We start from the raw sequence: 15,275 nt of genomic DNA, 5'->3' as shown, positions 1-15,275 counted from the left end.
GCCCCCGCAGCTCCCGCCCCCGCCCTGTGCCTTCAAGCTGCTCCAGGTCCCTGCGCGCAGCTCCTCTGGGACCCTCCCAACCTTGATGCCTCAACAGGCCCTCCCACTCTGGATACTTCAGACCCCCTAATACCCCAGCAAGCCTTAGGCATAGGACAAAAGATATATTCACGATCAGAAAAATCGGGTCACAGCAACAATTAGATATAAATTACATTACTTAGATTGGCCAAAACCAAACGCAAACAAACAGAAACACGGAGGAAGCAGGAAGATGCCAGATGCCAGAGCAGACGGTGCGGTTGTCCCAGTGTGTGTGCTCCACTGGTGGTAGCAGTCTAAGGCTGGCATTCTGGAATCCACACTGGCAGAAAGGGCGAAAAGACCTTTTAACCCAAAGGAAGTAAAATAATCAAAAGTAAACAAATCAATGAAATTAACATTGTAAAAATTCCTCCAGCAAAATGAACCACCCTCTGTGCTGCCTAAAGGTCTAAGAAACTGCTATTCCTTTTTTCTTCGCGGAATGCTCTTCCAGCCCTTTCTCCTCAGCAGGCTAGTCCCTGTCATTCTTTTTGGGGACTAGCTCAAGTGTCAAATTCCCAGTGTTAACTGTGCCACCAACATTCTCCACTTCTCCACGTTAGTGTAGCCTTTAATTGTTAGAGCGTGGTCACGATTTTATAATTCCATGACAGTCAAAATCACACTAGGCTTTCGGCCCATTTCCCTATAATTTAATAATAAAAAGAAACAAAATTTGGGGTTCCCCCCCTTTGTTTATTGTTTATGTGTTCTGTCTTCTTCTGAAACCAAATCTAGCTTTGTTATGGACGCTGGTCTCCAACACGCGGGCTCACGTGATCTTCCACGTCAGCTTCCCTTCAGAGTCACATGTGTGTAGTATCTCTGACCATCCTGCAAGATGCTGGGATACCCTGGAACCGCCCATTGCCTCCCAAAGAAGCTCAAAATTCACACAGGCCAACGCTTTGGAGCATGGCAGTATTATACCTGCTGAGTTCTTTCGTTGCCCGTCTTCTTTGGTCTCTGGGAACTGTCTTGTTCTTGGTCAGGTGAACAGAAGCTTACAAAGGAGCAGAGTGGGGGACAGTGCAGTAGACTGCCCCAGGATGGGAGCCCATGCAGATGTTTGCAGTTCCATATGTTTGTGTGATGTCTGAACACTGCCCAGATGTCTCTGGATTTTAGTCCCATCCCCCCTTGCTGGGGTGTGGGGAGATACTCTGAGTGGTGGCAAATGTGCAGAAGATTTATCTAAGCCCCAAAAGGTTGCTCAGAATGGCCCCCAAGGGCCCCAAATGCTAGGCTGTGGCGCCTCCATCTGGAGCCGATAAAGGTCTCTTTATGTAGAGGGATGATTTTTGCCCCACCATGCTATTGAGAAATGATCAAACCTACAGAAAAGATAAAAGAATATTGCCACATATCAACATTTTTCCACAATTCATATTTGAAGTCTTTTTAATTAAAAAATATTTTTATGTACATTAGTATTTTTCCTACATGTAGTATTTTCCTGGTATGTGCTCACGTGAAGTTTTAGCACTTAGGATACAGAGCCTAGGCTGGGTACCACAGCGAGTTCCAGGCCTGGCTACATACTATGACCCTACCTGTGATAAATCTATCAATATATGGATGATAAATAAATAAACGAACTGCAGCTCTGTGCTCATTAACCTTCTTCTCTCATACCTCCCTCCCCATGGTCTTTCTGGACTCTAGGAACCACTATTGTTGTCTCTGCTTTAAAATCAGCTTTGTAGCTGGGCAGTGGTGGCGCACGTCTGTAATCCCAGCACTTGGGAGGCAGAGGCAGGTGGATTTCTGAGTTCGAGGCCAGGCTGGTCTACAGAATGAGTTCCAGGACACCCAGGGCTACACAGAGAAACCCTGTCTCAAAAAAACAAAAAAACAAAAAACAAAAACAAAAAATAAAAAATAAAATCAACTTGGTATCTTATACATAAAAGTAAATTCATATTTGCCTTTCTTTGCCTGGCTTATCACAATGTCCTTCCACTTTTTTCCCACCCTGAATGCTTGGGATTGAACTCAGGGCCTCTCACATATGGCGGTCAAATGCTCTGCCACTGCACTAGATCCACAGCCCTTGCTTTTCCTTTAATCTACGAATCCCACCCCCTGTCCCACCCCCACCCTATCCTCTCTGTTGTCTGTCCTATAGACATTCCCACATTCCACCATCTTGATGCTGCCAATCCTTCTCCACAGAGTCACTTGCTATGCTCCTGTCTCCCACGTGTTCCTTAATTTGGTGGTCCAACCACAAGACTTGGTGAGTGTTTAGGAAGCTTTCGCAGAAGTGGTATTCCATCAGAAGGCACTTCCTCCATTTGTTCGTTGTTGGGTTTTGTTTGTTGTTGTTTGGGGGAAAGGGTGGGGGAGGGTGCTTTTTTGTTTCTGTTTTTGAGACAGGGTCTCCTGTAGCTCACGTTGACTCAAAATCCCTATGTAACCTGTGGATAAACTTGAACTCCTAATCTTCCTGCCTCTACCCACTAAGTGCTGAGATTACAGGTGTTGATCACAATATTCAGTCTGTGCAGTGCTGCGGATCAAAGCCATCTTCTTGCATGCCAGGCAAGTACTCTACCAACTGAGCTAATCCCAGCCCCTTGTTTTATTTTTTAATAAAATTTATTTATTTATTTATTTATTTATTTATTTATTTAGAAACAGGGCCTCTACATAACCCTGGATGTCCTCACAATGTAGACCAGGCTGGTCTCAAACTCAGAGAATCACCCCTCTCTGTCTCCTGAGTGCTGATTAAAGGTGTGTGTCACTATGCCTGGCTTTTAATTTTTTGAGGTAATATCTCTCTAGGGAGTCCAGGCTGATTCCAACTCCAGATCTCCCACCCCCAGCCCCTACACACACACACACACACACACACACACGCCCCTGTCTCAACTCCCAAGGGCTAGAATTCAATGGTACAGTACCAGGAATCTTTGATACTTCGGATTACAGAGTCCATCTCCAGTCTCAAGCCTTCTTTAGTCACATTTTTCCCAGATGTATCCACAACGGCGTGAGGTCAATGCTGATAAGGAGTACCCAACCTCATAATACAAAGGTGGTTAAACACCCTCAACTGACAAAGTAATTGTTTCTGCAGCCTTCAATTAGATTGTTTAAATAAACCCTGTATTCTAGTTTTCAAAAATATAAAAGCAGCTGAAGAAGTATCTCAGTTGTAGAACTTTTGTCTACCATTCACAAAACCTTGGCTTCCATCTCCAGCACCACATAAATGCATGAACTTTTGTGCATGATCCAAACCAGAGCAGCTGGGAGCAATTGGGTTCTGGGTTGTTTTTTTTTCCCCCCCAACTCTTATGCAGCCAGGCAGAACCCACTAGGCCCACTGAAGCTCCGGTCGTCGACACACGGGGGAGCCAGAGTCAGCAAAGCGGTGCAGCTTGCCGGTACCGTATTGTGTGTAAGTGTGCGCATATGGGTCTGTCTTCAACACTAATAAGACACGTGACTCTTAGGCCACAGAGGCAAGCTATGCAGGCTGTAGTCCAACCTGACCCACTGGATCCGGCCAGTGAGCTGGATCTACTGGTGAAGGACCCCCGTGGAGTCCAGAGGGCAACGTCCAGGAATTTGTTCTTCCACTACGTGCGCCTGGGGATTAAACACAGGACTTCTGGCTTGGCAGCCAGCCTCTTTCCCTGCTGGCCCTATTTTTTGTTTTTAACAGAGCCTCAAGCAGTCCAGGCTGACCTTTATCTCAATTCGTAGCCAAGTATGGCCTCAATGATCCTCCTGCCTCCACCGTTAAGCATAACAAGGCCTGAGATTACAGGTGTGAGTTTTGTGAGTGCTGGTACCTGAACCCAGGATTTCACCTAACACCTGAACTTCATCTCCAGTCCTCATTTTTTTATCTATCTGTCTGTCTTCCCTTTCTTTTCTGTCTGTATTTCTTTCTTTCTGTCTGTCTGTCCGTCTTTCTGTCTTTCTTTCTTAGATGGGATTTCATATAGAACAGGCTGGCCTCCATCTGGCTATACAGCTAAGAACTGACCTTGAACATCTGGGCCTCCTGCCTCTACCCCGTCAAGTGCTGATACCATCCCTGACTTAGCCTGCCCTTGATTAATTTTAGATTTGAGATGGGGTCTCAGTATCTCACTAAATTACTAAGACTAGCCTCGAACTCACTCTGTAGCCCAGACGAGCTTGAGACCCATGATCCTCTTGAGTGGCTCAGGTCACAGACCTGCACTACAACCCGAGGCGCCACACGAACCTCTAAAAGCCTAATTTCTGATACTGACAAGCAAGAGGGAAAGAGAAGTCTGTCTAGAAAACCAATGGACTGACATAGACACATAATTTAAAATAAAAATAAATTAGGACTTGGAGAGATGGTGCAGTAGTTAAGAGCACTTGCTGCTCTCGCAGAGCACCCAGGTTCAGTTCCCTGAGGTCTCATAACTGTCAGCGATTCCATTTCTAAGGGATTCAACACCCTCTTGTAGCTCCTATGGAAACCAAACTTGCACATGGCATACCATATATGCAGACAAACACAGATACAATTTTAAAATTTTTAAAACTAAAAATGGCTAGGCGGTGGTGGCTCACGCCTGTAATCCCAGCACTCTGGGAGGCAGAGGCAGGCGGATTTCTGAGTTCGAGGTCAGCCTGGTCTACAGAGTGAGTTCCAGGACAGCCAGGGCTACACAGAGAAACCCTGTCTCGAAAAAACCAAATCCAAAAAAAAAAATTAAAATAAAAATGTCTTATAATAATAAATAAATAAATAATAAATAAATAAGTATACTGGCTAGTTTTATGCCAACAAGCTAGAGTCATTAGAGAGGAGGGAGCTCAATAGAGAAAATGCCCCCAGTGATTGGGCAGTGGGCAAGCCTGTGGGGCATTTTCTCAATTAGTGATTAATGTAGAAGGGCCCAGCCCATTGTGGGTGGGGATACCCTTGGGCTGGTGGTCTTGGGTTCTATAAATAAGCAGGTCACAATGAGCAAGCCATTAAGCAACATCCCTCCAAACCCTCTGCCTCAGCTCCCACCTCCAGGTTCCTGCCCTGTATGAGTTCCTGTTCTAAGCCAAATATACGCTTTCCTTCCCAAGTTGCTTTTTTGGTCATGTTTCATCACAGCAATAAACTAAGACAATACCGAAAGCTGTTATGAGAATTCAGTGACCTAGTATCTGAGAAAGTGTTCAGTAGCCAGGGCAAAGCTGAGGCCGAACTCCTCAGAGGACTTCCCAATTGCTCCAAACCCAACTCGGCTCGGCTCCTCTCTGGAGGTTCCTGGTCTACGGCGTCTGCTAGATAGGACTGGTTTGCAGCCCTCACTGCCTCCCATCAGCATGACCTCAGCAGCAGGATCCCCAGCCTAGATGACCTTTTCATCACAGAGATGGAGACTGATTCATCCCTGTGTTCTTTCCCAAGTGACTTTTTGGTCGTGGTGTCACAGAACCTGGTAAGATTCAACCAAATTATGCCAAAGCTCATCAGAGAGAAAGAAGCCTGTGAACACCAGCAACCTTAGGAAAACCAGCATGGTGCCGGGTCCTGAAACAGCTGGACAGAGGCTGACAGAAAAAAATGTTTTTGTAGCAACGTGAGGAACTTAGCTTGATGGTAGTTTTTTTTACTGAAGACTGTAGGCTGAATTCCCATCCCTGGAAAAAATAAAACAAAGTACACACCCTTTATAACAACTCTAAGAATTTACATCTCAGGGCTGCAGAGATGGCTCAGTGGACAAGAACATGGGCTGCTCCTACAAAGGACCAAAGTTCAAATCCCAGCACCCACATGGCAATTTAATACTGTATGTAATTCCAGTTCCAGAGGATCTGACACCTTCACATAGATATACATAGAGGCAGAATAAAAACTGATATTTAAAAAAAAAAGAAAAAGAAAAAGAAAAGAATCTCTACAGGTATGTGGGAGAAGGGATGTTTTGTTCTCTTTGGTTGTTATTTTTTTTTAACTGCAGCAAAGAACTGGAAACAATCCAAGGTGCATCAATAGAATGAACACATCCAAATAAACAGTGGAGCGGCCACACCAGCAGTGCTGGAAGACTGTGGAAGAGAAAGGAGTGGATCTGTGCTTGCTGGGGTAGAACATCTGAGAGGCGGCACTCAGCGCAGGAAGTGTTGAAGGAGTCTTTCTTCTTTTCCTTCTTTCTTTCTCTGCTCCCCGCCCCACCCCCAGTCTCTATATACAACTGTGGCTGTCCTGGAATTCACTCCATAGACCAGGATAACCTCAAACTGAGATCCACCTGCCTCTTGACTCCTTAGTGCTGGGATTAAAGGCATGTGCCACCATATCTGGATTTTGAGCTAGAACCAGATATGTAAAATAGGTTGGCCTTGAACGGTGTCTAGTTGTATGCACCTGTAACCTAGTACTTAGGAGATGGAGGCAGGAGGATCAGAAGTTCAAAGTCAGCCTGTCTCTGGCATAGCCAGACCTTGAATCAAAGAGAAACCAATCAGCTGGTCATTGTGGCCCATGCCCTTAGTCCCAGGGATGTGGCTGCACATGGGTCTCTGTGAGTTCAAGGCCAGCCTGGTCTACAAAGAGAGTTCCAGGATAGCCAGGGACACAGAGAGATCCTGTCTCAGAAAAAAACTTTGAAAGAAGAAAAACATAAAAATAAACAAGTAAGGGCTGGAGAGATGATTCCCCAGGAAAGGGCACTTGGTGCTCTTGCTTATGACTGAGTGTGATACCCGAGTGGTGGTTCACAAGCAGCCATAACTCCAGTTCCAGGGGGTCCAACCACTCTGGGTACTAGGAACACATGTGTACACAGACATACATGCAGGAAAAACACATGAAATAAATAAATCTTTCAAAATAAATGACTTAGGGTTTGCCAGGGTAAGGAGAGACAATAGGGAGAAGGGTAGAAACAGGGAGGATGGTAGAGGTGCTGGAGTACCCCACAAGAGACAGTGGGGATTCAGAGGGCAATATGAGGGAATAAGAAGGAGTTGGTGTGGAGGTGGAACCAACAGGATTTGCTGTGAGTGGGCAACAGGAGGCAAGAGTGGCTTCAAGGCTTACGGTCTGCTGTCAGGACTGCTAGGTGTCATCCTTGCATCCACCCAGCCCAGTAGCCGCCGTATCCTCTCTCTCTGGGGCTTGTGCATGCGCATGTCCATCACTGAGGGCTGTGACTCCAGACCTATCTCCCCGGCAGGTCTGCAAATGCACCAGCCTTTCCAGGAAAGCATCCTGTCATGAGCCAGAGTTGCCTCTACTGTGGCTGGCCATCTTCTGGTTCTAATCTGGGGTGGGACACGGACTCAGCCTGTTGGGTACTAAGAAAAGAACTGATACCTGATCCTCACGGCTGCTGCATAAGTGTCCTCCTTTTAGACTCCAAAAATCTTGCCCTCTAGCCTAGGTCTATGGCTCAGCAGAGTGTGACCAGCTTCCGGTTCCACTTGCTCCAGAGCCTTATATGAAGAACCTGCTCACCGGTGGTCCAACCCAGCTTCTCCAAGGCCCTGGGCTGCCCCTGCCTCTCCTGTCAGATGCGATCTCTCAGATGCCCATTTTGAAGGCCTCCCTTCTACAACATCCTGAAGAGGGCACGCTGGCAGGATTCCCACGGCCTGAGACCCGCCTTTAAGTCAGCAGTGCCTTCCGGTTGGCAGGGCCTGGCCTCCTTTGATAAGAGCACTGCCACTGGGCTCTGCATTCTGCTCTACACAACCCATCCTCACAGGTCTGGTGGCTCCTCCGCTGGTGCCTGCACAGAAGATTCTGGAGTCTGGCAAAATGGTATACACCCAATATCTCATCATTCATGAGACTTAGGTTCAGGAATCTTGAATTTAAGACCAGCCTGAGCTATTTTAATAAGACTCAAAAGTAAATAAGGAGCTGGTGAGACAGCTGCGAGCAAAGGCACTTGCTGCCCTGCCTGACCACCTGAGTTCCATGGCCGGGACCCATACGGTAAAGAATGAGAACTTACTGGACTCCTTCAAGTTGTTATCTGACCTCCAAATGTACACAAGGCTCAAGTACACACACACACATGTGAGACAGACAGACAGACACACACACTCAAGCAAATAATAACACAATAAAAAAAAAAAACACTACTACATAAGGATGTAGTTCAGTTGGCAGGGTGCTGGCCTAGCATCCACAATGCCCTGAGTTAGAGCCCCGGGACTGCATAAACTGGGCATGGTGATACACGTCTATAATCTCAGTGCTTGGAAACTGGAGGCAAAAGGATCAGAAGTTCAAAGTCATCCTCAGGTGCATAGCAAGTCGGGGCCAGCCTGGGTTACTGTCTCAAAAATGGAACATTGTCTCAAAAAATGGAACAACAACAAAAACCCAACTAAGACGGCTGGAGAGATGGCTCAGTGGTGAAGAGCACTGACTGCTCTTCCAGAGGTCCTGAGTTCAATTCCCAGCAACCACATGGTGGCTCACAACCATCTGTAATGGGATCCGATACCCTCTTCTAGTGTGTCTGAAGACAGTTATAGTGTATTCATATACATAGAATACATAAATCTTTATAAAACGAAAAACCTTAGTAAGGAAATACTGAGAGAGAGTTAAGGGTGTGATGCGCTTATCCGGTCATCTGTATCACATGGCCTCTCCACATCTTCACCTGTCTGGAGTGTCCCAGCACATGAGAGGTCCTTGTAGGTCTTTCCTGTATCTTAACAGGAAGCCTTGCCTGGAGCAAATGCACACAGCGGCACTTACTTCATCTCCACCTGCAGATGCAGGGCACTGAGACTCACAGGGAGCTCTGTATCTTGTCCGGGGCCACAGGCTGGGAAGTGATAAAGCCCGACTTGCCTGAGCTGAGTCATCATCCATCCTCCCCTGTGTCTGCCTTGTCATTTAGGCCCTGGGAGGCTAGCACACGTGTTGTCAGCCCAGGGGGGAGAAGGCAGAAAGCTCGAGCTAAAGCTATCTGAGAAGTCCTGAGACGTCATCGAGGGAGACACAATTGGAGAGATGTGGCTGTCATCTCTCCTATATAGATGAAGCTTGCAGGAAGGCCTCTGGGTTCACTGTTGGCCACTGAATCGAGAGAGAGAGAGAGAGAGAGAGAGAGAGAGAGAGAGAGAGAGAGAGAGAGAGAGAGACTAAGTAAACACATAAAGAAAGAAAGAAAGTTTAGAGGTACAAGAAACAGCTACAGTGGCACATGCATGTGACCCCAGCACTCGGCGGAGGCTGAGGCAAGCTGAGTCTTGAGTTTTAAGCCAGGCTGGTCTATATAGCAGGTCTTTGTCTCAAGGGGGTTGGAGAGCATGGACAATTGCTAAGTTACAGAACTGATTTAAGTGTCCAAGACCAACAGAATAGATAAGGAAAATGTACAAAATGTGGCAAATGTACAAAATAGAAAAATAAAGTTATAGTGGTCCCGGGAAAATGGACAGAAATGGAATCGTATTAGGTAATTAAGCCAGTTCCAGAAAGATAAATATTATAGGTTTTTCCTCATTTTTCTTTCACTTTGACAAAAGGTGTGTGTGTGTGTGTGAGAGAGAGAGAGAGAGAGAGAGAGAGTATATACCTGACTTTATGTATGCACACAAACCACATGTATGCAAGTGCCTAAGGATGCCTGGGAGGGCGTCAGATCCCTGGACCTGGAGTTGCAGGAAGCTGTGATCCACCCTGTGTGGACGCTGGTCCTCCCTCTGCCGGCTCAGTGAGTGCTCTTAACTCCTGAGCCGTCTCTCCAGCACTGGGTTCTCTCTTTCATGATTTTTCTAGATTTTATATAGTTATATTCAATCATGTGTGTGTATGTGAGTGTATATGTATGTATGAGTATATATGTGAATGTGTACGTGTGTGAATATGTATGTTCTTGTGTGTGAATATGTATGTGTGAATGTGTATGTATGTGTGTGTGTGAATGTGTATGTATGTATGTGTGTGAACGTGTATGTTTGTGTGTATATGTTTTGTGTGTATGTGTGTGTATGAGTATGTATATATGTGAGTGTGTATGTGTGTAAGTGTGTGTATGTATGTGTGTGTATGTGTGTATGAGTATGTATGTGTGTATGTATTTGTATGTGTGTGTGTATTAAATGAAAGTAGAAGCACATTTTTCTAAGGGTACAAAGGGGATTAAAGAGGAAAGGGGAGGGCAGAGAAAAGGAAGCTGGGGGGAAACTGAGCAGGGAAGTGGGTATCTCACAAATATTCAGAGGAAAGTGAATTTTTGTAACTCAAGGTCATTTAGGTGTCACAAACCGGACCTAGAGCCTTGGCTAGCTAGCAAGGCCTCCTAGCTCCCAGCCTGCCCCTCCTGGCCACCTGAGTTATCTGACACTCTGAGCTTGCCAAACGCCTCCTGTACCAGCACAGTTCCTCAGGTCACCTGCCCCTTTCCCCTCCCTCCTCAAGAGCATTAAATCCCCACACATTGTTTAGAGGCTGGCTCAGATGTCGCTTTCTCTGGGAAGCTGCCTCCTGTCCCACCAGTGAGCAAACGCTTCTCTGCTGGTGCCTCAGCCTGAGTTGCACAGCACAGGAACACAGCAGTGGAGTTGGTAACTGTCCCTCAGGCCCCAGGGCCTTGTCTAAACAGGGAGGACACCATTTCCACTTTAAGAGGTGGGCCAGGAGTCAGTCAGAGCAGGCAAGTAGCCTCCTCTTTTCCCATCCCCCAAACTCAGGCAGACCAGCAATCCCAGCCACCGGAGTCTGCACCGTGGACAATACGCGCCAGGCAGCCTTTCAAGCTGTCGTGATGAACAGGTTTAGGGTCCAAGGACTATTTCATCCTTCCTGCCAAAAGTGTTGTGTTCCTCTCCTCTCCTGGAAGAGCGGCTGAGGAAGGCGAAGGCCAGGCTCATCTCCAGGGACAGCCTGACTTCCTCACGCAGCTCGCGCCAGCCTGTGTGGCTCAGGTCAGCTCACTACAGTTGTCCCCTCATGGAGAGGCCCTGTGACCCTGGAGGTGTTCTCCATGTGTCTGTGGCTGGGGAGGTGGCTCGGTCAGTCAAGTGCCTGCTACTTAAAGCATGAGGACCTGGGTTCAATGCCCAGCACCCACATAAAAGTCAGGTGCAGTGGTGTGTGACTGTGACCTCACTGCTGGGAAGAAGGAGACCGGCAGATAGAGCCCTGAAGTTTGTGGGCTAGTCAATTTAACTGAACTGGTGAACTCTGGATATAGTGAGAGACCTTGTCTCAAAAAGAGGGAGAAGCCGGGCGGTGGTGGCACACACCTGTAATCCCAGTACTTTGGGAGGCAGAGGCAGGCGGATTTCTGAGTTCTAGGCCAGCCTGGTCTACAGAGTGAGTTCCAGGACAACCAGGGCTACACAGAGAAACCCTGTCTCGAAAAAACCAAATCCAAAAAAAAAAACAAAAAACAAAAAACAAAAAAAAAAAAAAAAAAGAAGGAGAGAAGGCCAATGAAATGGCCCAGTGGGTAAGGGTGCATGCCACTGTCACTGAGTTTGATTCCCAGGACCCACATAGTGGAGAGAACTGACTCCTGCTAGTTCTCCTCTAAGCCCCAAGTATGGTCTGCCTCCACACACACAAATAAATGTAAATCATTTTATGATTTATTTTTATAATTATTTTTATTTTTGTTTTGTGTTCATTAGTATTTTGCCTGCATATTTATCTGTGTGAGGGTGTCAGAAACCCTGGAACTGGAGTTCTGGCATGTGCTGCATGTGGATCCTGGGAATTGAACCAGGGTCCTCTGGAAGCACTGAGCCATCTTCCAGCTCCAGATAAATTTAAAAGCAACAACTCCAGCTAGAGAGATGGCTTGGTGGTTAATAGTACTAACTGCTCTTCCAGAGGTCCTGAGTTTAATTCCCAGCAACCACATGGTGGCTCACAACCATCTGTAATGGAATCTGATGCCCTCTTCTGGTGTGTCTGAAGACAGAGACAATGTACTCACAGAAAGAAAGAAAGAAAGAAAGAAAGAAAGAAAGAAAGAAAGAAAGAAAGAAAGAAAGAAAGAAAGAAAGAAAGAAAGAAAGGAAGGAAGGAAGGAAGGAAGGAAGGAAGGAAGGAAGGAAGGAAGGAAGGAAGGAAGGAAGGAAGGAAGGAAAGAAAGAAGGAAGGAAGGAAGGAAAGAAAGAAGAAAGAAAGAAAGAAAAAATCTTTAAAAACTACAGAGCAATTAAAGACATCTGACATTATCCTCTGCTCTGCCCCACACACACTATTTCATGGATATAGGAAATGAAGAAAGTCATTCCCACCGAAGAAAAAGGAAAGCTTTCTCCTCAGCTCCCAGCAGAAGCAGATCTCCCAGGGCAGGCTTGATCAGCTGTTTCCTGCTCAGCTTGAAGGCTGAAGCCTTTTTGTTATTTTGCAGCCAGTTTCGCACATTTTTGAGCCAGCTGAGGCTATTGTACCTGGGCTGAGGCAGGGAGGTGACTCAGAGACCACTCAATAAACAGGCAGTAAATGGCACTGTGGGCCTCTGGCTTATGCAGCAGCATCTGTCTCGTCTTCAGAAACCACTAAGACTACAGCCAGGGCAGCAAAGTGAGAACAGAGGAAGGCTGGAGGCAGCCTGGGCTACGTGAGACTCTGGTTCAATTAAAAAAAAAAAAAAGGCAAACAAGCAAAGCCCAGAAAGGCTAGATGGAGTTTCTGCTGGGTGTCAGGCACCCCTGCCCGCACTGAGATAAAGCAGAGAACAAAAGCCAAGTCTACTTCTTGCCCATGTGGAGGGGAGAGTTTATGTCTTGCTGCATAGCCCAGGTTATCTTCAAATTCATCTTCCTACTTCCACTTCCCAAATGAGATTACCAGCAAGCATATATAGAATTTACTAGAATGATGATTTGCATTTACGGAGAGCTCTCTCTCTCTCTCTCTCTCTCTCTCTCTCTCTCTCTCTCTCTCTCTCTGTGTGTGTGTGTGTGTATGTGTGTGTGTTTGCATGTAGATGTAGCTACTTGTGTATTTGGAGGTCAGTGATCTAGATAGGGCATCTTCCTGAGACAGGTATTTTTTTTTTTTTGCTTTGTTTTTTGTCTTGCTTTGTTTTACTAAAACCATAGCTCTAGACTGGCTGGCCAGCTCCTTTGATCGGCCTGTACTACCAGCATAGGAGTTGCTAGCACGTGTCACTGCAATTTGTTGTTTATGTAAGGTCTTAGGGATCTAAAGTCAAGTCCTCGTGCTTGCATAGCAAGCACTTTCCTAATGGAGCCATCCTCCAGTCCCTTAAACATTTCTTTTAGACTCAGTACTTTACAAAACACACTTATGTGGATTATGCAGTTCTCACCAGCATCCCTATGAGGTAGTATAATGGAATCAGAAAGCCCTTCCTAGATGTGGAGAATTCTCAGTTCAAGGAAGAATCCAGTTTATACCCTGGAAATGAACTATGCCCAATACACCCCCTTGCCAGCCTCCCTTGCAGCTAAGGCACACATCCAGGTACTGCCAATCACTAGGACCACCCCAGGCCTGCAGCTGGTGACTATCCAGATTGCTTAGAGCAGTGAGGACACAGAACCTGGGGCTTTTTCATTCACTGCTGGTGCAGCCAGCAGCTGCAGATCCCTCCAGCTCTGCAGGGAGAGGCTGAGTTTGGCACCTTAGCTAGTAAAGAGCAAAGTCCTTCGCTGCCTTGGAGGAGAGGTGACTTAGGAGGGTCGGACCCACAAACAGTAGGGGGTCTGGGGGAAACGTGCTCTAGAGCCTGCCAGTCCTAACCTAGGGTCCTGAGCTGGACTGGAGGTGGACACTGTGGTCTCAGAAGCCAGGCCCGGTGGCTGCATCTTCATCCCCACCAGGAGCCTGAGTCCCCCAGAGCATCCTTCCTCCCAGCTCCCTCCTCCCTCTCCTTCCCATGGCTGAAGGTCTGCTCCTAGCCGCGTGACCTTGGCCTGGGCACCTGTAACAGCTCATCTTTGGGAGGTCTCTGGAACATGGGGCTGACAGAAGCACACAACCCTCTTTTAGGACTGACTAGGATACCCTAAAATTCCAGCCTCATCCCAGAGCTCTGGTGTAGCCCGGGCTGACCTTAAACTCATTATGTAGCTGAGAATGACTTCCTCAGGGCTGGGGTTTGCAGGTATGTCTCATCATGCAGCATAATTTATGGGGACTGAACCCAGGGCTTCGTGCTGTGTGAGCACTCTGCCGGCTGAGCCACAGCCCAGCCCAGTTCCTTTTATTCTCTCTCTCTCTCTTTTTTTTAAGATTTATTATATGCTGTTTTCAGACACTCCAGAAGAGGGCGTCAGATCTCGTTGCGGATGGTTGTTAGCCACCATGTGGTTGCTGAGATTCAAACCCAGGACCTTTGGAAGAGCAGAAAATGCTCCCAACTGCTGAGCCATCTCTCCAGCCCCAGTTCCATTCATTTTTAAAGCAGTTTCCAGTGTCATCATGTCTGGGAAACTTTACTCACAGACACCAAGACTTCTGGGAGCCCTGCTCCCTGTGTGCTGCCTGTAGGAGGCCCTGTCATATTTTGTGGGCTGACAGTGTCACTGCTCCAATCCGCTGCTTTCCCATGAGGATGAGAGTACCTGGCCCCAGGTTCCTTTTTTCTTTTTCTTTTCATTTGTTTGTTTTTCCAAGTAGGGTTTCTCTGTGTTAGCTACCTCTGGCTATGCTGAAACTTGCTCTGTAGACCAGGCTGGCCTCAAACTCACAGAGATCCTTCTGCCTCTGCCTTCTGAGTCCTGGGATTAGTGCGTTCTACCACTGCCCAGCTTCTGACCCCAAGTTCGAATCTAGACTTTGTCATTTACATGCTAAGCCTCTGCAGGCAAGCTCCCATTTCTTTGGCCTCTCTTATCAGATGGATCGAGGGCAGTGTCTGGCTCTGGGTGGTCATGAGTATGCCACCCTGTGTGGTCCCCTGGGAGTGGGGGGTGGGGGGAGCGGATGCTATTCTTGTCGGTCTGTCCTGTTGGAACTTTAGGTTTTCCTCCAGGTTGCAGGACTGATGGGCACTAGCCACGGGGCTGGTGTGTGGGGACTTTTGCTAAGCTGTGACAACCCAGAAGAGGCGTGCCGAGTGTCCTGGTTTCATTTCCTCTCCTGAAGTCCATTCTCTACCATGAAATGTGATGTGGGTCAGAGGGCACAGAGTAGAAACCTCAGCTGGGCATCTGGAGCCAGTGGGAGCTTCCGATACATCTCCATCTATGGTATGTTTTCTCACAAAGGAGAACAAGCAGGTTGCTCTGCATATGTG

The 15,275-nt window shown here is 47.1% G+C and overlaps 1 long non-coding RNA gene across 1 annotated transcript; it reads right to left on the bottom strand.

Moving 5' to 3' along the window:
* Positions 1-157: 157 nt before the first annotated feature.
* On the bottom strand, positions 158-7,652 carry LOC127688895 (uncharacterized). Its single transcript, XR_007978786.1, has 3 exons — positions 2,994-7,652; positions 1,015-1,418; positions 158-364 (listed from the first exon to the last, which is right to left on the bottom strand). It is a non-coding gene; the product is annotated as an uncharacterized LOC127688895 (long non-coding RNA).
* Positions 7,653-15,275: the final 7,623 nt, after the last annotated feature.

Source organism: Apodemus sylvaticus, chromosome 7 (genome assembly GCF_947179515.1).
Source record: "Apodemus sylvaticus chromosome 7, mApoSyl1.1, whole genome shotgun sequence".
Lineage (NCBI taxonomy): Eukaryota > Metazoa > Chordata > Mammalia > Rodentia > Muridae > Apodemus > Apodemus sylvaticus.
This window is presented reverse-complemented; position numbering and strand designations above follow the sequence as displayed.